We start from the raw sequence: 23,355 nt of genomic DNA on the forward strand, positions 1-23,355 counted from the left end.
AAGTAACGGTAGCGCAACTTCGCTACCGTTCGCCTCCCTGAGCGCAACTTCTCATTATAGTGAATTTGCGTAGCGCTGGTGAAACTACGCCTGCGAAGCTGTCGCAACTTCGGATCTTAGTGAATTTGCCCCTATGTGTTTAGCTCCTTGTTCTATATAACAAATGACTGGCCTTATCATTGTTTGGTGGCTGTTCTACAATATCTCTGCAGGTGTGGTCAACTTGAGTGTAATGATTCTTAATCAAAAAGTGCAATAATGCTGTATGTAACCTCCTAAATAGGAGCTGACAAGGGATGGCAAAGAGTTGTGGATCATATAGGTGAAGCTACAATGCTATATGGCTCTAGCATTGGTGAAATTCTTTGCACAATCTTTAATTCAAAGGGAAAGGATATGGTAGAAGCAAAAATCAAATTGAATCTATCTGTTGCTCATTTTCTTAATCCCAGCTATGAAAAAGAGTCCCCTTTATATGTGTTAATATATGACATTATGTAATGTTTATATTTTTTCATCACAGGCTTATTTTATGAATTAGAAAATCAGAAGGATCCTTTGCTTTGTGGTAATAGCTCAGATGCTGGGTAAGAACTCTTTTAAATTCAAAATTATAAAGTAAAAATCAGTATAGCTGTGTCTTAATAGTGCTTATTTTGATAACTATTTACATTTGGTTGACATGGCTGAGAAAGTGCATACCCATTTTTCAAATGATAGTTGTACTTAAGATGAATACTTGCCTCTGACTCCAATAGTAATTGATTATCCATCTGAGTTCTTCAGAAATTTCGAACAATCAGCAGCTTTGTTTGGATCTTTTGCAAAAATGATTGATGCTGTTTCAATTTTAATATCCATGACGTTTTGTTTGATATGGCCTAAGGAACTTTGAATTCACAAAGTTCTTTGCATACCCCTGAAAAAAATTGCAGCACATAATTTTAATCAAATATTAAGTTATTATTATTTATTTAATTATTATTATTATTGGTAAAAGTAAGTGTTTTGGTATTAAGGGATTATATTCTGGAATACATTAAAATTCTCAATACAGTGAGCTTGTGCCAGCATAGCTTTGTGCACAATGAATCTCATAAATGTAATCATGAGAAGGAGATTAGAAGCATAGACCTTGGTGTTGCAGTGGGTGTTCTCTGCTTTGCTAAAGCATTTGATACGGTATCACACAGAACAGAAGGTTACGGATTAAATAAGGGAATATTGGCCTTGAACTTAATATTTGTACTTGAAAAGGAAACTGTCTGATTACAAAAGTGTGGTGATAATCTATTTTTGGTTAGTGAGCACTTTAAAAGCCTCTTCCTGGTTCACTGCTTAAAAGTTTGATCTTAAATGACCGTGAGGGTTGCAAAGCATCTCTTCGTTTGCTGATGATATCAAACTGGACAAAAGTCAGTCTACTATAGTAAGGATATTAATGACATGAAAACAGAGCAGACATGTGAAAAACAAGAAAACTACAAGGAAAGATGATCAAAGTTGGGTTTGTTTTCAGTAGTGAAAAGCAGCTTGTTAGGAGACATGGGCACTTGGTAATATTGGAGTTATTGTTAGAGGACATCACACTAGCAATTTGTAGCAAGCAGTTTTGGAGATATTAAGTGGTTTAGGCTACTTAGCTCCACAACATATCCCAGCAAAATATTTTAGACTAACAACTCATTACACCTAATAACAGGATGATGGGGTATAAAATAGCAATAGCAGTGGTCAGAGGAGAATTCCTACTAATAAATCAAGTTTTGAGTAGGGTGGGAAATGCACAAATTATAGAATTTAAAGTTCCAATTAATGAATAGGTTCCAGCAAACTTGAATATAAAGAAGCAGCCTATAAAACTTAAGTGTTATATAAGACACCTTAACTATAGACTGAGAGGCACATTTATCAAGGGTTGAATTTTGAATTCATGTAAGTTTTTTTAAACTCCCATAAATTCAAAATCAAAATTTATTAAACTCAAATTTTTTAAAGTCGGACAAATGGAAACAATCTGAAAACTTGAATTGAATTTAATCAAACTAGATTCGAGATTCTTCAAAATAAATTAGAATGTCAGGAAGGCTGCAAACACCTCCAAATTGATCCCTGGGCCTCTCCCATTGACTTAAACAGCAATTCGGCAGATTTTAAGTGGCGAATAGTTTTTTGAATTCTTAAAGGGCCAGAGTATAGTAAATGTTGAAAATCAATCAAAATTTTTAAAAAACTCTAATACAATTTGGATAACTCACTTTTGAGAATTTGAGATCTTTAACCAAAAAAAAAATTCAAAAATTTGAATTCAAATTTTCAATTCGATCCATGATAAATCTGCCCCTGAATGTTACTGATTACATTTTAATGCAAATAAAATAAATAAGAACATATGCCTGTAAAATGTTATACTCGTGCTTTTTTTCTTCTACTATGTACTAGACATAAAAGTCCTCTCCACTTCAGGCTCAACTAAACTGGTATAATAGCAGGGATTTTGGAAAATAAACCAAGTTCCACAATCATTTTCTTCTTATGCCCTATTAGTAGAAATGTGTAGGTCATAAGAAAGGCATTCTATTTTACCCATTGGGGTTTACAACACATCCAGGGTAGTTGTAACTAAAGACCATTTTGTGTGCTCATTATAGTTTTCTGATAAGTACTGTATATGATATACTAATTCTATACCATATCAACGGTATAGAATTGGTATACTTATTTTAGGTACAAAAAGGGGGGTTGTGGTGCACAACTTAGGCAAATATATATTAATATATTTAGGTACAATGGAAGTGCTACTGATCCGGCCAGTCAATCAATGCACAATCCCTGATGCCCTGTCTAAGTAATTCAATAAATATACAAGTGCATCTATTTTAAAAACAGGGTTTTTTTGTTACAAAGTTATGATCATAAAATTGATAAGCCACCATATCACATCAAGGTAAACTGCACACGGTGTCCCTAACTTGTTTACCTCTGGTCATAGTATAAAAGGTATTTTACCTCTCTGCTTAATAGCATTACTCCTGTGCCTTGGATTCAACCTGTGGGCTAAATCCTCCCCCGCAACCTGCTTTTGCGGCTTTTAAAAGGTAGAGACTGCCCAAACCAATGCCCATTTTTGAAAAAAAAAATGTGATAATGGAAAGAAAATGAAGGCAAATGATATGTATAGTTGCACGCTTGTGTATGTATGTGTGTGTTTGTAGATGTGAGTGTAGGTGTGAGTATAGATGTGAACAAGAAATGAAAGGGAAAGCTATATGAGGAGTGTGATAGGTGTAAATTGATGTAAAAGTGTTACCTAGTGACAGTTGCAGCAAATATAAGAAGTGTCTCATGAGCGTTGGTTTCAATCAGGGCTAGATCCTCCCCCACCACTAGCTTTTGCGGCTTTTAAGAGAGAGAGATTGCCCAAATAATGTGGCTTATCAATTTTATGATCATAACTTTGTAACAAAAGAAACCTGTTTTTAAAATACATGCACTTGCATATTTATTGAATTACTTAGACAGGGCATCATGGAATGTGCTTTGATTGACTGGCCGGGTCAGTAGCACTTCCATTGTACCTAAATATATTAAAACTTAGCCTTAGGTGTGCACCCACAACCCCCCTTTTTTGTACTTATTTTAGGGACTACAGTGACAGTCAAAATATATGAATACATGCATGCAACATTCTATTAGTGTTAGTTAAATCCATGAATGATACTTGGTAGTTTTATTTTTTTTCTCTCGAACCGAATGGAACTTTGGAGCAAATTTAGTATTAATATTATTTTTCTATTGTCTTCCAAATGAAAGAGAGCTAATGTGTCTTTTTCCTGTTAAACTAGTTTGTGCCCAGAAGGGTACATCTGCGTGAAAGCTGAAAAGGAATCCCAATTATGGCTATACAAGCTTTGACACATTTAACTGGGCTTTCTTATCACTGTTTCGACTGATGACTCAAGACTGCTGGGAAACTCTTTATCAGCTGGTGAGAATGCATTCCTGGTGTTTGAGTTATGTGGATAAGAAGCACTATTAATTCATTTCTTCCTGATTTATATTGCTGAGAAAGAAAAATACCTATAATTAAAGGGGTATTGTAATCCTGAAACATTTTCTTTTACATAAAAATTATGTTATTGTCTTTTAGTGCAGTGATTCTAGCTATGCACCCAAGATCAGAGCAAGTTCCTTAAGCTGGCCATAGATGCAAAGATCCGATCGTACGAATCATCGTACGATTGGACTTTCCCATCTCCCGACCCGCCACTAACCATTCAGATCAAAGTCTTACCAGTCAGATCAAATAAACTAGTTAAAGAACAGATCAGCAATGTTCTGCCCCTGACAGCAATCGTACGATATCTATGTCCAACCAAAGCTAGTGACAGTCTCCCACTGAAAATCGTACGATCGGCAATACACGCAGAGATATTATCGGCAGCCGACAGAAATTTTCTAACCTGTCCGATCGACCAAACGGCCGATCTCCGCCGGACGAAAAATGTCGGGACTCTCCACACATGGTCCGAAAATCGTACGAATCCTTGATTCGTACGATCAGATCTTTGCGTCTATGGCCAGCTTTAGAATGGATATGCTTGAATAATGTGCATTAAATGCATTGCTGCATGAGAAGTCTGTGGATGAATCGAAGAGAGTGCACTAATTCAAATACAAGAGTCAATTTTAATATAATTCAAGATCACATTTTTTTCATTGTTAAGCACAATCACAAATTCTCATACTCGAGTTTTCTGAACTTTGAATTTTTTCCGTTTATAAATGGAAACAATATCAAAATGTTTATAAAAAACTGGGCAGCTGAAACCTGGTGAGCTTCCATACTGGGTATGGGAGCTTTGTATTTTCAAAAGTTTTCAAAAGTTAATTCATTTTTGGAGTTTCTTCGAAAGGTTGAATTTAAATAAATGATTGAACAATTTGCTTTAAAATTTTTCAATACTTTTTTTTAAAATATGTTAGCTATCAAGAAAAAACTTGAACAAGCCTAATCTTGATTTATTTTTCACAATGAAATGTTTAAAAAAACTTGAATTTGTAAATTAATATATCTGCCTTAAAGAGTTTTATTCATGGGGTTAAAGTCACAGATACAATTTTACGACAACCCTTGTATACTCAAAATTGTGCAAAAGAAAGTGTCGGGTACCAAACCTATAATCATGTTCAGCAGTGAAAAAATGTAGCTACTAGAATGAGTGTTGCAAGTACCATATGAATACAACTCTCTGATTTGAATGCTGCTCAAACTTTCTTCCTGCTATATAAAATGTAGAACTTTAATATGGCTTTTGGAAGGTATGGTTGCATTGCAACTTCTTTAATTATAAAGTATATGGAATTAATGTTGGGGCAAAGCAAATGGAGAAGAAGCTTCTGGCACACAATGCCACCTGTTATCCCAATGAAATGAAAGGTCTGTCATGCGTACCAGATACTATATATATATATATATATATATATATATATATGTGTGTGACCATTAAAATAATCATCTGTTTTCATGTAGACACTGCAAGCTGCTGGAAAAACCTACATGATCTTTTTTGTGCTGGTGATTTTTCTGGGTTCTTTCTACTTGGTTAACCTGATTTTAGCTGTGGTGGCCATGGTTTATGAAGAACAGAATCAGGCAACCTTAGAAGAAGCTGAACAGAAAGAGGCAGAATTTCAACAATTGAACAGCAAGAGGAAGCTCAGGTACTATAAATTAACAAAATCCTCTACTGTACACCCATTTATATATACTGTAACAGCTTATGCTTAAAGCTGTTACAGTATATATAAGTTCTCACTATTTTCTGAAAGCTACTCCAACCAAATCTGCACAGACTTGTCGCCCTATTTATGAATACTGTACATTTTCACAAATTTTTCTTGAACTGAAAAAGTCAGGATAAATTGTAAAAAAAAAATCCTAATCCTAAAATTTTCAGATTTTGTGCTCGAAACCTACGATTTTTTCATAAGAAAAAAAAAGCTGCTATTTCTTCAGAAACCCAGTGCAACTCAGAAAATCTTGTATTTGTGAAAGGGACATCTGCCATTGACTTTTACAGATGTCAGGTCTGAGTTGGAGTTCTTTTTTCATCTGACTTTTAACACCAACTCCTTTTTTTTCTCCAAAACAATTATATTTTTCCCTTTAAAAGTCCAACTAGAAAAATTTGGACCTTAATAAATAACCTCCCTAGAAACATAAATATAAAATTGTGTAAAATGCTGTATTTTACGGCAAAAAAGGTGTAACCATTGGTGTAAAAACATTTATAAAACCTGGTGTTGTCTTTATGTGTGAAGAAGCACTGTGCATCCTATTCATGCAAATAATCCCTTACAAAGAATTCATATGCAGAATTTAATAGGTATGTTTTTACACCAGGCTATAACACCTATAATTACAGTATGCCATTATATTACACCACTGTAGACAGCGAAGAGTGTAAAACAAAGAGGTAAATGACTTGGTTAAAAGTATTTCCTCTTCATATTTGTTGTGATATATACAGAAAAAGTGGTGCTGACTGTATTATAGTGACACTGCTCTGTGATTTGCGACTTATTGTGTCTGACACAGAGCAGAAAGCATCCATAAGTCTACATGCAATGCCGGCATGACTGCATAGAGTCCCTTTTGATTTTTGCTTTTTATCTGACCTCATAGGGGGGAAATTCACTAAGGTGCGAAGTGGTGAACGCTGGGGAAAATTTGCCAGCATAAAGTAAGTTCGATACTTTGCCTATTTACTAATGGGTGGTGGCAAAAATACGCTAGTGAAGGAGATAGACTCTAGCGCAACTTCGCACTGTAACGCCAGCAAATTTTTCGCAAGGGCTAAAGATCGTTACTACGCAAATTCACTAAGAAGTTGATTTTACTGAACGTTACCTCTTACACCAGACTTGCCTTCGCCAGCTTAGACCTGGCGAAGTGCAATAGAGTAGATAGGACTTCAAAAAACGCTGGTGTCTTTTCCATTTTCATGGGTGATAGGCTAGAAAAAGGAGGAACATTTTTTTTTGGGTACCCTGCTTCCCCCCTACTTTTCATAACATACGGCACATAAACTATACTCTGGGCACATGTGTAGGGCAATAAAGCATCTCTATTTGCATTTATAAAGGTTCCCTGGGCTTATGTAGTTTTATGTATTTGCTGTAACATATACGTCCATTCAAACTTTACGTTCCCATCGTATGCAAATTCCCCTTCGCTAGTGCAACTTCGCTTTGCCTGGCAAATTTTCGCTAGCGGAACTTCGATACCTTTCACTTCGCTGAACGCAACTTCGCATTTTAGTGAATTTGCGGATTGCTGTCGAAAATTCGCCAGGCGAAGTGCGGCAACTCCATAATGCCAGTAACAGTTATCCATGTACAGTATATATATTTAGATATGTCTTTATTGTGACAAGAATGTATACAGTATATACTCAACTACAATATATACCTGGTTAGCTATTTTAGTTAAATAAATGATGCCAACAAACCATCAGACATTTTTAACAGGAACACTACCCATCTAACTGTATCCGGTTAACTAATGCATAGCTCCATAGACCAATAAAACCAAAAGGCCTTTCTCATAATATGTTGTCATTCTAGGCATTGGCAGCAGCAGTTGCAGATGTTTTTGATGAGTCTCAATAATTAAGTGAGGAAGCTGCTCTGGAAGATGCTTCTGAGTGCTCTTCTACTATATCAAAGCTGAGCTCTAAGAGTGCTAAAGAGAGTAGGAACTGGAGGAAGAACAGAAAACAGGTTGAGCATTGTGAAAGGCAGGAGAAAGTGGATACGGAAAAGAATTTCAAATCTGAATCCGAAGACAGTATGAAAAAGAGAGGGTTCTATTTTACCAGGGAAGGGAGACATCTAGAGGAATACAGAAAGTCATCAATGCCCCACCAGGTAAGAACTCTAACACTTGCTGAATCTGTACCATTTCGCTTCACTGAAAAATTTGTGAAACTGCTCGTACAACAATTTTTCTTACTCAAAATGCATTAAAGTCAATGGGCATCTTTTCTTATAGAGACTTTTTTGTCCAAATGCATAAAAGCCAATGGGTATTTTTTTCTAGTAGAATTTTCCAGAGGCACATTTTTGCAGCAGTTTCATGAAATAATTCGCACATGTGGAAATTTGGAATTTTGCCACAAATCCATGGCTGGCGAATACATTGGCTCATCACTAATAATAGATAATAATTCATTCAAGTATGTTTACCAGCTCTTCTGATCTCAGCCATCATTTATCTATAATTTAAAACCCCTAATTACTCCCGATATTTTGTTCTATGGAAGTTTAGATAATAAGTATACATCAATTGGCCCGAAAAGACATGCAAGAAAAGCTGCAGGGATTTGCAAATAGAAATATCTTACTTTTTAGAAAGTGGATTAATTAAATTGGTCACTTATTTTCTGTTTCATCTGGACAGTTCAGCATAATTCTATTTATTATTTATATTTATTTGTCTCAAAGTTTGGTTAGTATGAAATAGTATGAAATAGTGAACACTCTTTGAGGTGGAAAGCTGTCAGGGGAAGATTGTTGAACAGAATTGAATAATACTGTTGAACATATAACATATAATAAAGCATTTGGGAAGTATTCACATTGTTATACTCACTTCTTTACACTTGCTTATTTTTCCAAGGTCCCTTGTTTTCCCCAAGGCTAAAGAGCAAAACAAGCATCTTCAGCTTCAAAGATTGTGCAAAGGATGCAGGGTCAGAGAATGATTTTGCTGATGATGAACACAGCACTTTTGAAGAGGACAGCAGAAGGGATTCTCTCTTTCGTAATAGTAGCATTAGTCAAACTAGCAGATCATCTAGAACAGTGATCCCCAACCAGTAGCTCGTGAGCAACATGTTGCTCTCCAACCCCTTGGATGTTGCTCTCAGGGTCCTCAAAGCAGGTGCTTATTTTTGAATTCCTGGCTTGGAGACAAGTTTTAATGGATTAAAAACTAAGTCTAGTGCCAAGTAGAGTCTTTTGAAGGCTGCCAGTCCACATAGGGGCGACCAAATAGCCAATCATAGCACTTGTTTGTCACCCCAAGGGACTTTTTCACGCTTGTGTTGCTCCCCAACTCTTTTTACATTTTAATGTGGCTCACAAGTAAAAAAGGTTGGGGACCCCTGATCTAGAATTTTGCCTTTGCTGTCGATGAATGGAAAAATGCACAGCATGGTGGACTGCAATGGAGTAGTCTCCCTGGTGGGTGAATCAAGTGTTCCTATTGGGCTATTTGCAGAGGTAATAGGGGTTTGGATAAATCTTTTTCCTTTTTAAGAGTATAGAGCAAATAGGGAGTATGTAAAAATGGTATTTGTTTTATACTTATAGTGTTCACTTGAAGCACAAAATTTAGGAGAAATTAAAAAAAAAAAAGAGTGGGAAATTACCTGTTTTGTAAACATTTTCTAATTCTTACCCTATAACTTCAAGAGTTTGTTTTCCCACATTCAAGCATAACAGAGTAAACTATTATTATTATATATTATTAACTAGCAGTATTATGCTCTGATCCCCAACCCGCATTCCATTTATTTGGAAAGTTTTTGTAGCATTGACCCCACAGCCCACACAGTTCTTAAAGTTTGTAATTGTTTGGAGTATATTAGAAATACATGACCCTCCCAGGAAAAGGAATAAAGGAAAATGGGGCCCAAAACTGCATTGCATACTCCAGATGAAGCCTCACCAGGGACCAATAAAGAGGCAAAATTATATTTTCATCCCTTGAGTTTATGCCCTTTTTATGCAAGACAGAACTTTCTTTATAGCTTTAGTAGCCACAGAATGACACTACCCAGAATTTTAGACAACTTGTTATCTACAAAAACCCCTAGAGCCTTCTCAGTTAATCAAACTCTCAACACACTGCCATTTAGGGGGTTATTTATCAAGGTCCAAATTTATCTCAATATTGGCTGCTACAAACTCTGATCTAACCCGCTCGGGTTTTTAATTGCACATTGTGAATTTTAATTGCACATTGCCCAATTTTAAGAAGTGCTTGAAGGTGTAATCTTTTGGAGCAAACAAACATTTTTCAATAAGATTTTACTGTAAGGTATCATTTATGATGTATTTAATTGTCCTAAAAAAATAATACATTTTTGTACATTGTAAAACGTGAATGTGAATTGTTTCACTGCTTCATGCCAGCTGCACCTTCCCCTTTTTCCCGAGTTCATTGGTTGCTAAGTCAGCCATTTCAGCTTGGGACATGGGAGAAGTGATGTTAGCTTTTCGTGGGAGAGGTGGGGAATGATACCTTTTAAATTGTGTAATTTAATGATTTTGTCGACAATCGACAATTTTGTTGCAACAATTTTTCCGAGAATATTTATTGGTGATTTGGGTTTAGGAGTTTGGTAAAAAAATTTTTTTTAACAAAGTGAGAAAAAGTCGAGTTTTAGTAAATAACCCCCTACATCAATAAAAAGTTTAGAGTCTTATAACACCAACTTTATTAAGTTATATTGGTAATGGTAGTAACCAGAACTAATTTTTTAGAGTCTTATAACACCAACTTTATTAAGTTATATTGGTAATGGTAGTAACCAGAACTAATTTTTTTCAAATTCATAAAAGTATTGGCATACTGGACATGCCAATAAAGGGGGCATATTTATTAAGGGTCGAATTTCGAATTGAATAAAACTTCGAAATTCAAAAACACCAACCGATCACCAACCGATCGAATAGGTCTGTATTTGGATGAATTAGAATTAGAAATAGCGCATGCGATCAAATTCGATTCAAGTTTTTCCCCAAAAAAACCTTTGATTTTTCAAAGTCCAACAATTGACTCCAAATAGGAGGTCCCCGATAGGCTAAAGCAGCAATTCGTCAGGTTTTAGAATGGTAAAAGCCGAATTTTTAAAGAGACAGTACATGATAAATTTCGATGTTCAAATTTTTTCCAAATTGTAATCGAATTTGGACTATTCCCTAGTCGAAGTACACAAAAATTTACCTCGACCTTTGATAAATCTGCCCCTAGGTGTGGCATGGTGTGCTGATTGTTTATTGCTAACTACTACGCTAGTTGGCACTAGGAAGCATGGTAGAGGCATCACTTGGTCTGAAGTGTCAGTAAGACTAGTTTCTAAAATGATGCACTTGAGTCCTACAAATTTAGAAACTGTTTCACTGGAGACAAACAGAGAGTAGCTGTGCATCCAACTGAACCATCCCTACTGTAATATTGTAATCTTATTTATGGTGCCTTCGATATAAGAATACGTCCAGTAAGAGACATTTTTAAAAACAGTTTCAAGTGTTTAGAATTAGAATTTCATACAGTAACAGAGACACATGCAAACTATTATAAACTTTCTTTAAAAAGAAAATATCTGTAGGTAACATTGTTTGGTCTAGGCATGCAATCAGAATGGACTGCAGCTTCGGCGGTGATTTTGTTGCTCAGTGTAACACAAAGCCTTGAAGTTACTGTATTATACTGGGCAGTAAATGTCACTGTTTTGATGGTGCAAGTATATTATTGTTTAAATAATATTGAGCCATGATACCGATGCACAAAAGCGGCAATTGATTGTGGCTATATATTATCTGTATATATTTCTGTTTTGTTTTTTTTGTTTTCAAAAAAAAAAAAAAAAGTGGTGTATGCCATAACAAAACAAAAGGTGCCTCTCAAAATGTTTTTTTTTTTTAAATGGGTAACTGAATCCTGACATTGGAACGGACTATAAATCATAAACATTATGCATAAGGTTTACGTAACTTTCAAATAAGTCCACTAACAGTGCCAAACCATATATTTAAATGTGTTCCTTGTAGCTTATGTTACTGGCATCAACACCAAGGCACATGTTTAGTGTATTCTGCATGCAAGAATTCTGATAAATACACAATGCTCCTCCCAAGAAATGTTGGAAAACAACGGTAAAGACCCCATGAGACACTATATGGAACTTTGGGGAGTGGAGGCAGCTTTGAACGCATGAGCCATTGTTCTCAAAAATGTCCGTCTCAGCAATGCATAATGTACACAATTTTTAGTCCAATAATTGGTAGGAATTTATTTGCCCCTCAAACATAACTATGTATTTTTCTATGTAAAGTGCTCTATTGTATAATATATTTTTCATTATCCATGTTATGTCTTTACCGCCAATCAGTTCCTACCAAAAAGTGACAGGTAAATGATTTGAGAATTGACATTGCCTTCTAATGTCCTCATTCTAGAAATATTAAAAAGTTACAGACAAGATGTAGCGTATCGCCTGTTGTGTGATCAGAATGTTCATTTCCTATGAATAAATCAAGATGTTGTAATACACTTCAATTATAATTGGCCAATTATGCTTCAACATTTTTTAAAATTAAAATAAATAAATATATTTATTTATTTGAAAACAAGATGCATATAATTTCTCACAGGTGAATTGTGAAATGAGAAAAAAATACATATACATTTCCAAAAAGCCAGTGCAATTCTTGGTACCATTTTGCTCCTGCTGTTTGCACCATTCGTTTAGGGGCATAAAAAGGAGGAGCATACCATGTATTTTCTTCTACTCCACTCCCTTTATAATATGTTATTTTATTCAGGGATTTGAGTAAAAGTTTGGTTGAGCAGTGCAGTGTAGCAGAGAGATTAGCAGTAGGGATAGGCAAATTTGACACATTTCGCCTTGCCAAAAATTTGCAAAATGCGTTAAAGTCTATGCAGGTTTTTTTGCAGCGCATCATTTTCTCCCATTGGAGTCTACGGGCATCATTTCTGCGGCTAAACTTGGTGAGAAAATTCGCTCATCCCTAATTAGCAGTCTAAAACTTATAATACCACTGAAAACACTAAAAAAGAAAATTGCTTAGGTGCAGAGAGAACACCCTGAGTAAGTTTATATTTTAGTTTAAAATATCCTTAAATACATATTTTAGCACTTGGTTTCTAAAACAGTACTGCATCCACTCTATTTGGTTATACTAGGGTAATATTGGGGGAACCAGTATTTCATGCAATCTTTCACATTATAATGGCTAACAACTGTTGCCCTGTTACTGCCTTAGTTAAATGTAAAGCACATCGATTTTCAGTAGATGCATTCAAAATTTGTAAGCTAAACTGTAATATCTGTACAAAAACAAGTACAAGACGTTATCAGTATCAGACTCCAGGGGGAGCAGAAGCAACTTAGAACTGCTGTTGATACCAATAGAAGGACAATGACACTGCACTGAGCATGTAAGTTTCTGAAAACAGAACTATGAATCTGAAGAAGAAATGAACAATTTCAGTAAGAAAGTTAATACAGTAGGTATTACCTTCTGAGAAATATGAAAATCCTTTATGTGCTTCATCAAGTGTGATTTTTGAGTCTGTACTGTTATTGTGGTTTAGATCTATTTTCTTTGAACACATTTGAATCAGACACAAACAAATGTTTATTAAAAAAAATCCTGTCACCGGTTTCGTATTGACACTTTAGTCTTGCTTTTATACAATGGTCACCCAAAGCAGCTAATGTCACACTAGTCTGAAAAATAGACGACCAATAAATGCTACCTGCTGATTGGTTGCTATGGGTTACTGCTCCTGGGCAAACGTGATGCCGTTTATTACATCTAGGGGCCCATTTACTTAGCTCGAGTGAAGGAATACAATAAAAAAACTTCGAATTTCAAATGATTTTTTTGGCTACTTCGACCTTCAACTACGACTTCGAATCGAACGATTCGAATTAAAAATCGTTCGACTATTTGACCATTTGATAGTCGAAGTACTGTCTCTTTAAAAAAAACTTTGACCCCCTAGTTCGCCACCTAAAATCTACCGAAGTCAATGTTAGTCTTATTTTTTGGTTGAAGAAAAATCGTTCGATCGATGGATTAAAATCCTTTGAATCGAACAATTCGAAGGATTTAATCGTTCCATCGAACGAATTGCGGTAAATTCTTCGACTTCGATATTCGAAGTCGAAGGATTTCAATTCGGCAGTCGAATATCGAGGGTTAATTAACTCTCGATATTCGACCATAAGTAAATTTGCCCCTTAGACTATAAGGGTTATTTATAAAAGTCCGAATGCCAAAAACTCAAAAAATTCTATTTTTTTTTTACTACAAAATCCGAATTTCTAGTGAAAATTTTTTTTCATGTTTTATTATACCCCGAGGATGGAAAAGTCTGAATCCGAAAATCCGGCATCTCAGACCTGCTGAGCTTCTATATAAGTCAATGGGAGAAGTCCCGAAGATATCCTGATCTGAGCTGGGTTTTGTGCAAAAAGAGATTTAGTGGTTTTCGGGCAAAAATCTGAAAAAAAACTGATTTTTGGGGAGGAAAATCTGAAAAATTTGTAGTATTCGAATTTTCTATTTTTACAAGTTTTTTCCCCAAACTGGAAATTTTCAGAAAATGTATTGATAAATAGGAGGAAATAAACGGTGCGGATTTGGTTTGAGTATATTTCAGAAAATAATTAGATAAATTCGGATTTTGATACATAACCCCCTATATGTCTATAGATTGTCTTTGATTTCTTTTTGTATTACTAAAATGTTATTTGGCTATGGGTTTCTTTCAAGGGTCTTTCTCTGAAGCAAAACTGCTTCTTAGCACAGAAATGATATGTCTTTACTGTTGCTCATCTGAAAGTACTTTGGCTGGAAATGGAGAAAGTGAAGTACAACTGCTAATGATCTGCCATGAGTTCTAGTAAATGTATGTGGTATTGTTCAGTATTGGAGACCAGGACACTTTTATTGTTCTGGTGTTGTAAAAATATGGTCGGGGAACTATACGATTCTCATCTATGAAGGAAGGGGACTGTAATGTTTGTTTTGTGTTTGTTTTATTTTGTTTTTGACTCCAGTATTTAGAGTCTATATACTGTGTTCTTTCCCTAGTCTCACTCACTTAGAAAGTATCTAAGTATCCGCACTGCCGTGGAGCTCCATAAATTAGACAATGATTACCATAAGTGATTTAGTGTGATTTTATTTGCGTCAAGGATCTTACAACTGCAGTATGTATTAAGATTAAGAATTAAGGTCAACTGAGATTCAAAAATAGGTGTTGTTTATCTGATCTTCTACATTTACCAAGAACCACCTGATATGATCTAATACTAAAAGAAAATCCAAGTAATACAGACAAGAAATATCTTTTGGTGTAGTTGATTCAATACTGTTTTCACAATCCTTGAGAAAGCATAGGGCATTTGAGAGGTCAAATACCATGACATTCAGTACCATCTATAAAGATATGTATTCCAATAGACGGTTAGTAGCTTTTTGTGGGGAGAGTTGCCTAGTGGTAAGTGTCCTTTAAGTTTATATGTATTGCCTATTGGCCAGCATGAAGAATAATTGGAAGATCTATTAAGCCTTTTATTCTGTATTGCATTATATATATCAACAAGGAGGAGCAGTTCTAACAGTGCATATAGATATTTGCATTCAGCAGTTTCCAAATTTGACCTTTCCTATATTTTCCAAAAAAAACAGGGAACTGACCCAGCTTCTCTCCAGTGGGGTCTCATGAAGTGACCACTTTTAATACGTTTTTAAGACTTTTTGCACAAGAGTGGTGCCATACATAAAGCTCTATAGCAATATACACAAAGAAAAGGCCAGACCCTTGATTACTTTTCTGAATATACATGGATCTGATGTCATTACTAATTCTCCTGATTTCTTCTTAGAGAAGGTGAAATGGCAGAAACTGAGGTTGTGTATTATGTCCTGGACTCTTTTAAAACAACAGTATTTATGATTTATTTGCTACATAAAATGAGGTCTAGCATTAATGTCCACAAATGATTTCTTAGCCTTATATCTAACCATCAGTATTATAATAGAAAGCAGGACAAATAGCTATGACTGCAAAGTCACACTTGAAAAAGGGCCAACGCCCGAAACATGTTGTGGAGTATTTTTCCCCAATAAAAGCACTTTGCAGTCATAGCTACTGCCACGGATTTGTCCTGCTTTCTATTATAATACTGACTGTATCAATTTGGGCGTGGACACAGGACACCTTGCAGGAGAATCCACCTACATGTACTAAAGGTGAGCTACAGCCTATTTATAATTGATTTATTGCTAACCATAACTTTATGGATGAAATTTGAACCAAACATGGAAGTACCATTAATGTAGATTTGCAGGCTAGGCCAGCTAGTGCAGCTGTGGTGAGACCTTAGGCTGGTCACAAAGTTAAAAGATTGGCCAATAAATAGAGCTGCTCTCTAGAGCCATTTAGGAAGCATAAGAGTTTCCAACAGGTCTGGACTGTGATTCAAAGGAGGTCCTGGCATTTCATGTATACAGAGGCCAAACATGCCTAATCAATAATGACTGTCTATGGCATGTAACAGCAGCCCCTCTAGCATCTGACAGAATCCACAAATTGCCTGTCTGGAGTTATATTCATGACAAGAATTTACCTAGGCTTTCTTGTTTCACTGACTAATAGCAGCAGGGGACCAATAGCATTTGCCTTTTTGAAGTGGAAGTTTGAAATAAACTGTGCCATTATTAGTGATGGGCGAATTTGGGGTGTTTCGCCGCAAAATTTGCGAATCTCCCGCGAAATTCTCAAAATGGCAAAAAATTTGCCGGTGTCTGGTTTTTTTTTACGCTGGCGCAAATTTATTCGCCATTGGCGAATCTCAGGAATTCACTGCGAATTTGCGCCTGGCAAATAAATTCGCCCATCACTAGCCATTATATTTGTTTTTAGGGCCCGATTACCCAAAATGTTGACCTGAGGTTGGTAAATGTAAAGTGCAATTCATTTCTGCATTCATTTCAGGAAAACAAATATGCACATGCAAAGTAAATCATCTTTCTTTTATCAGGGAGACGTGAAACGACAATGCCAAAGGATTTTTTGCAAATAAAAAATAAATAAATAAATCCTCCATGAGCATTAGCAGTTTGTTTCATTCTCTTGAGCCATTCACATCTTTTCATTGGCTGAACACGTGAACGTTTTAAAAGAGTTTATTTATATCCTTTTTTCTCTGCAAACTCACTGTGGACATTTGCAGTTTATCCATTCACCTATCAATGCAGATTCACAAACAAGTTTATGAGAGGCGCCTGCGTCAGACTTCTGGGAATCATTACCTGTAGAGACACACCTCCTACAGGGTACAGGCCACATAGGAGTTTATCACTGTACAAAGCAGAAACATAGAATATGGATAGGCATATACTCACAGCATCTATGGTCAGTATATATCCCTGCAGGGCAACAGAGAGAACACAACTGCTTGCACAGAGGTGATTGCAGCTTTCAGGCATTATCCTAAGTGGAACTAAGGGTTTTTCTCTAGGCGCTGGTTCTAAACACTTACACTTATACGGCACTAAGTTTGCCCAGGAGCAGTAACCCATAGCAACCAATAATATGTTTGCATTTAAACAGGTGACCAGTAAATGCTACCTGCTGATTGGTTGCTATGGGTTACTGCCCTTGGGCAAACAGTGCTTTTTATTACATAACCCCCTTAGTCCTTACTTCTGGGCAATAATCAACCAGGATCATAGTCCCACTCACACTCCTCGGTGGAGGAAATGCTGCTTAGGTTAAATAGCCCTGACTGTCTATCACTCATAAGTGAGTAATCTATGTTTCACTGCAAACCCTTCCTGCCTGCTCAGATAAGGGGACTGGCAAAAATCATTACACACTCCCACCTGGTGGCTAAACCAAGATCTCTAGAGGGTTATCCTTTGACCCAGAAAGAGGACCCTAGCTCTTGTATGAACTAAGGGGCTGTTCAGTGGCCAAATTGTAGGGGATTGCAGTATAAATGAGGAAACAATCTATCAGTCCCCTACAAATACTGTATATACATATGGCTGGCGAGAAGTTCATGACATGAAACTGTCAGATTTGTAAGCAAAATAGTTCATGTATATAACTGTCTTAATGAGCTAGGTGAATCAGTTAGTGGAAAACAGTTCATTCATGTAAAGGACAGTTGAGTAAGATAAAGCAGAGCAGTGCATGCAAAGGGCTGACTTAATAAGAAATGCATTAACAAAAAAGTTAATATCAGAAATGGCTTCAGGCTAGCCCTCTAGCTCTGATGGCTAATAACCTAATAACCACATATGCACAGTAGGCAGGATTTTCATTGAAGAATTGTCGTGCTTTCATAAGGCCTGAATTCAAATCTGAAGAACTGAGACAAGACTGTGCAAATGCTCAATGTGGTCTGGGCTGCTTATGGATCATCATAAATTATCAAAACAGCACAAGTCAAATAATATCTGCCAAAAGCCGATACAGCAAGACTGATATAATATTCAGAATATGCAGACTGCACTGAGTTCTGTGTTGTCATGTAATCTAAGGTGGATTTTATTAGTGATGGGCGAATTTATTCGCCAGGCGCAAATTCGCGGCGAATTTGCGCGATTCGCGTCCAGCGAATAAATTCGCGAAACGCCCGCGAAAATTCGCCGAAAAAATTCGCCGGCGTCAAAAATTTTTTTCGAAAAACGGACGCCGGCGTCAAAAAAACGGGCGCCGGCGTAAAAAACGGGCGCCGGCGTCGAAAAAACGGGCGCCGGCGTCAAAAACGGGCGCCGGCGTCAAAAACGAGACGCCGGCGCCGTTTCGCAAATTTTTCGCCGTTTCGCAAATTTCGCGCGAAATTCACAAATTTTTCGCCGAAGCGAAACGGCGCAAATTCGCCCATCACTAGATTTTATACATTTTGTATTGTTTAATACAACTCTGCAGAACCAGTGGCTACAGCAGAATAATCCTCCAAATAGAATCCCAGTTTATCTGTTTAAATCTGGCTCCATGATCTTTGTCCATTCAGCTGGAGTTGGAAACAGTAAGGGCAGTGACACATGCTGCTATTTCGGGAGATGAGTCGCCCATCTACAAATCTTCTTTGGGCGAAATTCAGGAAATTAGTCCTTCAAGGATCAAATCGCTTCTTCTTTGGGTGACTAATCTCCCCAAACTAATCTCCCCGGCTAGAATTTAAATTGCCGGCGAGATGGCACTCTGAACTCTTCCTTTTCCGAAGTCGCCCAAAGTTGCCTCACGAGGAAACTTCGGGTGACTTAGGAAAGCTGAAGCGATCTGAGTGTCATCACTGCAACACTGGGGTGCAGGATCACTGTTATGGAAGGTTTACGTCCACTTTAACGTAAGATTCTTATACAGCGTTTCAGACATCTGCTGTGTTGATTACAAGGTGTTCATCCATTTGCATAGTACAAACAGAATGAAAATGAGGTATATGCCATGACATTTCCAGAAAATCAAAGTTGCCTAATGACAACTCAAACACTTATTAGACAGAAGAAAGAAATGTCCACTGCCTGTGATGGTGTAATGAACGTTTCCCTGGAAACTTACTGATCTATATTTTACTATGAGACCAGGCCCCCTACCATGCACCTTCAAACAGTTATTGAGTTGGCCTGGTCTGTCTGACAGCAAGAGGTAACTTAGCATGTGCACTAACAGAGTGAATGCGGCAAACTGTGCATGATTAGAATCCCCCCGCTGTGATTTGTTCTGCAGTGTGCATTAGCACTCTGTTTGGGGGGCCTGATAGATTTAAACCACAATCCATGGAGAATTCAATCATTCTGCATCATTTTTCACTCTGTGTTATTATTGTAGATTGCTTTATAATTAAGACAAATAGTGCTGGCGTTTTATTTTTGCAAATGCATTGAAAAAATATTCCTATATGAACTAAAGCTTGAGCAGCAGCATCCAGATTTGAAGTTTATTTGCAATGGGTTTATTGAAAACCTAGTCTGTGGCTCTAAACTAGTAAAAATTTAATTAATTCTGATCATTTTTCTAGACTGCAACTCCCCAACCTATTAATATACTTTATAACTTTATTATCAGGGTTAAAGTATGCTTGGTTTCTTAATGGGATTTTAAACCCTTCTGCACTGCTCAACCACACTTTACTCAGTGGTTGCTAGACTACTAATCCCAGAATACTTTAACAGATTATCAAAGTTAAGGCATGCTGGGAGCTGTAGTCCAGTAACATCAGGGTTGTGTTCTTAAAGCAATATTGCTGAATAAAACTTCCCCCAGCTGTCCAAGCAACATTAAAATGACTATCCATAGATCCAGGCCAAGAACAAGCTTGACTACTGCATTAATGCAAAAGTATAGTACAAATATATGCATTTAAACCCAAATTGGTGACTACTTTCAGACTGTATACTACATATCAGCAACATGGTTGCTTGTATTTGTTTCTGTATTAAACAAATGTCTAAGTTTCTAACTTAATTGGCTTTTGGCAGAGAGCCCAGATCAGCCACCAGGTGCAGCTAAGATACTTTGTAACAATTTTGAGATAAGCAAATAAGTAATTTTAACAATTTAGATAAGGAGGTTCCTTGGGAAAAGTTAGACTCACAGCTTAAAGGGCAATTCACCTACATTAGCAAAACTGTAATAACTGGAAAAAAAAAAAACACAGAAATATGTTAAACTTTCATAACTTGCCAAATTTTGTAAAATAAACGTGGTAATTAGGGGGTGTGGCCACAAGAATGGGCGTGGTCAAACATTTTACGGACAGCAATTTTTTATCCCTCTGGGAGGTATATATACTGATTGGTCTCAGCCACTCCATTTATATCAAACCTACATACATAATACTTGGTTGTGCCCTAAAGGCCAGTATTGACTGCAGCATTTAAACTAGTACAATACTTACCCCCAGCATATCTGCTGCATTTAAACATATGTACTGAATATATCCGACTTGGCTCTTGCAATTAAGTCTAAGCTGCAGCATTATGCAGATGTATGCAACACAAACATCAAGTGCTCCAAAGTAATCCATGTTTTTAATTTGATTGGAACATTGCATGCAACAAACATGACACAGGGCCACTGTAACAGGAACATATATTATACATACCAGAATAACCATAAACACCATCTGGATATTGCTTTATGTCTCCAAGACTCCAACTTTAGCTGCTACCTTCAGTTTGGTTGTTACATGAACCAGTGCAGAGAAATACATAACCTTTACATTACTATTTAGTTATTACTTTAGCCAGGCCCAGAACCACCAAATGTTCTAGCATCTACATTCAGTCTGGTTGTTGCATTATGAAAGCCTGTTAACCTGAGACCAGTCTCCTTAAGAATGTGTATTCCACCTGTGTTCGGCACTTACGTGCGTCATTGTGAGGAAGAATATGTTGTGTCTAGACCCGTGCTCCTAGAGCTGGAACACAGGGGAGTGCAGGAAGAAATGTCTGTAAGAAAGAGCTCTAAGAGAAATTAACACAGTCTCTCTGACTCCCAATTCCCAGATAGACAGTATCCCAATATACACACTAGCTGAACAGAGTTATGTTAACATATGCTAGGTAGGCACCTACCTACTCATGACTTGCTCCTGAACACTGCCCTCCAGAATAATTACCTGATTACCTAAAGCTGGTGTCTTCACTGACCAGTATTGCACTTTCCCTACTCTTTCCCTACTCATATAATATGCAGACAAGATTGTCACTAGACTCTGAAAATCAAGATGGCACTCAAAGCTTAAACAAAATGTCTACCAGCTAGCAGAATAAAATGATAAGGGTTTTTTTTTTTGTTGTTTTAGTTTTTTATTATTGCAAATTACCTCAACCTTGGTAAAGACTTGTGACAGAGGCTGCTGGATCTGAAACCTAACTTCCTCCATTTAATGAAAAAATTATACCCCAGTATAGGGGGAAAAAGAGAAGGAAGCCATAAGGCTCGGGCCATTAACTAAACATACCTCACTTAAGGCATGTTTGCTAACCCCACTCAACCAGTGCAACACTGGGACTCCACCAGGAGTAAGCTCCCTTCACCCCAATGGTTTGGGCCAGCTGAAACCTCAGAAAGTAACAGGTACCTTAGCTAACTGCTACCTACCCCTCCAATCTGAAAAAATCAAAAGGGTGTTAGCAGAGAGCTGATCTGAACTTCATGTGCAGCTTCTCTGTAAGTGAGGACATACACACCAACTTCTGTGTGAACAGTAACTTGGTTGCTTTATAAACACTTCAGCATAACATGTCTGCAACAGGAACTTTTCATAGAGAGTATACACAGGAAAAGGAAGAAGAAAATCTCACATGGTTACAGGTCAAATATGACATCAAATTGCTAAGCAACAATGGACCCTCCCTGCATTAAGTAACATGCACTGGAACTATCTCTGTCTGTTGTTTTCCAACAAAGGGTTGTATGGGCCCTGGGCACTTTTCCAGACAAGCCAGGTAAGGCACATGGACTGAGAACAGAACATTTCCCACCGCATAAGCTATAAGCAGGAGGGGAGGGCACATGGATCAGGGACAAAGAAGTGAAATCAGTCATAGCACCACCATGCCTACCTGATCCAGAAGATGAAACACTGAAGACTCTATACAAATGAGGTGTGCTTAGGGGGATAAAATCTCCCAAGGACCCCAAACCCCCCAGTCCCCAGGATGCTTTTTGGCAGCCCTAATGCTTTCACAAGGCTAAAAAAAGAAAAACTTGCTTTGAATGGGAGCAAAATGTATAACTGCCCCCCCCCCAGGGAAATGCCCCATACTTTATACTTCCCCCTCGGCGCAGATTCTGGCATCGGAGTTCCACGCAGCCATCTTCTGGGTCTTCGGCATGCTGAGTGGGAAAACGCCATGTCGGCACATGCACATTTCGACCATTTTGCAGGCTCGCGACAACTGCACATGCGCCAAAACTCACGAAAAGTGCCGGAAGAAGACACGAAGACCCGGAAGATGGCTGTGTAGAACTCTAATGCTAGAATCTGTGCAGAGGGGTAAGTATAAAGTATGGGGCATTTCCCCGGGGGGCAGTTAGGCTGGGGGTCTACCTGGTGTGGGGGGTTACAGGTTTTTATGTAAAAGGGTTGAATTCTCCTTTAAATAAACCTTTATTACCTCTTCATCTTTACATGGTTAAGTTGGGTTGAAAAAAATGTCCCCTCACAAGAGTCTTTTTTCCAGAGAAAACAAACCCAACCATGACAATCTACCCTCATAATTTAAAATGTCCCTTCCCCTTAACCAGTTTAATTGCAGGTATTAATTCCTTGTATGAGCTGTACAGTGTATTGTAAAAAAAAAAATATAGTAACATAGGAAATATCATCTGCTCCTCTTTAAATTGGCGATTAACATTGGTGCTGTATTTAATGCCAATGTCCCAAAGCACAATAATACAGTACATAAAGTAGAGGTTTGCACACTGCAAAAGAAGCTTCCTTCAGTTTAACACCAGTGTACAATCAACAACTTAGGGTGGTAGACATAACCCATGTCTCT

General features: G+C 37.2%; 1 pseudogene; it reads left to right on the forward strand.

Moving 5' to 3' along the window:
- The first annotated feature begins 504 nt into the window (after nt 1–504).
- Nucleotides 505–8,923, forward strand: LOC121399016 (annotated as a pseudogene).
- Nucleotides 8,924–23,355: the final 14,432 nt, after the last annotated feature.

Source organism: Xenopus laevis, chromosome 9_10S, assembly GCF_017654675.1.
Source record: "Xenopus laevis strain J_2021 chromosome 9_10S, Xenopus_laevis_v10.1, whole genome shotgun sequence".
NCBI classification, from domain to species: domain Eukaryota; kingdom Metazoa; phylum Chordata; class Amphibia; order Anura; family Pipidae; genus Xenopus; species Xenopus laevis.